The sequence below is a fragment of the Phytophthora infestans genome, genomic scaffold (assembly GCF_000142945.1).
Source record: "Phytophthora infestans T30-4 supercont1.1332 genomic scaffold, whole genome shotgun sequence".
Lineage (NCBI taxonomy): Eukaryota > Oomycota > Peronosporomycetes > Peronosporales > Peronosporaceae > Phytophthora > Phytophthora infestans.
Genome location: NW_003302642.1, coordinates 7,883 through 9,042, shown reverse-complemented (window position 1 = coordinate 9,042; position 1,160 = coordinate 7,883).

The following is a 1,160-nucleotide window of genomic DNA, read 5'->3' as shown; positions in this document are numbered from 1 at the left end:
GCGTGATTAAGTTCAGTAGAAGCGACATCTATGTACCCTTATGAATCGTGACCAAGCCAATCGACATGGCCTCGCAAGACCACGTGCTTGGCTTCGGCATGCGCGAAGGTATGACTCGTTATTGGCTTACTAGGACTGAGCCTCCTATCTCAAGGAGGCATCTACACGCGGATTCGCGAGAGTTACATGGTCGCTGCGTCGTACACCACAGCCATACCTGCTGAAGCCCGAGAGGCTACCCTCGAGGTTAAGGAGATCGACGCCATTAAGGTGTCGAGTGATCGACGTTGCGGGTCCTACTGCGGTGGCGATGGACGAAGCAATCGCTCCCTTATTTGCTTTCGCTGTGAAAAAAGTCAACGTGCCGCGGAGCGCCGCGCGCTAGCTCCATTCGTCGCGCACGCCGATGCGGAACACTCCTCGGGCGCTCACTAAAAAACAGCGACCAGGACCAATAGGTGCGGGGCGCCCTACTGACCTTAACGAAAGACCGGGCCCTCCGGTGGCAGCCCAACCTTCCCCCCCCATATGCTCCATGGACACACCGATTTCGCCACTACGTCTGGCAACGCGAGACTGATCATCACGTCTCCGGCGCCCGGCGACCACTGCGAGCGCTCTTTGACTCAGGCGCGACCAATAACGTCTTCCGCGCGTCGGGTTGGTTCGGTACTACCCAAGAACGTTCGCGTCCGGAATGGTCCGGGCGACATTCATGTTAAACTCGCAGATGGTAAGGCTCGCTGCGTGACTTGTTCTTGTCGTACACGTGTGATAGCTCCCGCAACAAGGACGACTTCTTGGTGATCAAGATGAATTATGCGTTTGCTTGCATCCTGGGCATCCTAAGGCTTGCGCCATATTTGCCAGATATCGACTGGCTGGCCGAATCGGTCAAGCGTCGACGTGAATTCGACGTGCGTGGGTCTTTACGCACCGCTTGGTGGCGTTAAGAGACTGTTTCCACGTCACAGTTGTGGTCAAAACAGCAACGACGCAGGCAGTACACAGAGCGCGTGATGGCTCTCCCTGGATAGCTTGTGCTACGATGTTGGACACAGAGCCCTCGGCGCCTCCGCGAGGCAAGATGATGAAAAGGTTAAGCAGAGGCTCCCACAATACAAGACGGTGGGTCCGAAGCAGGGACTTCAACAATACGA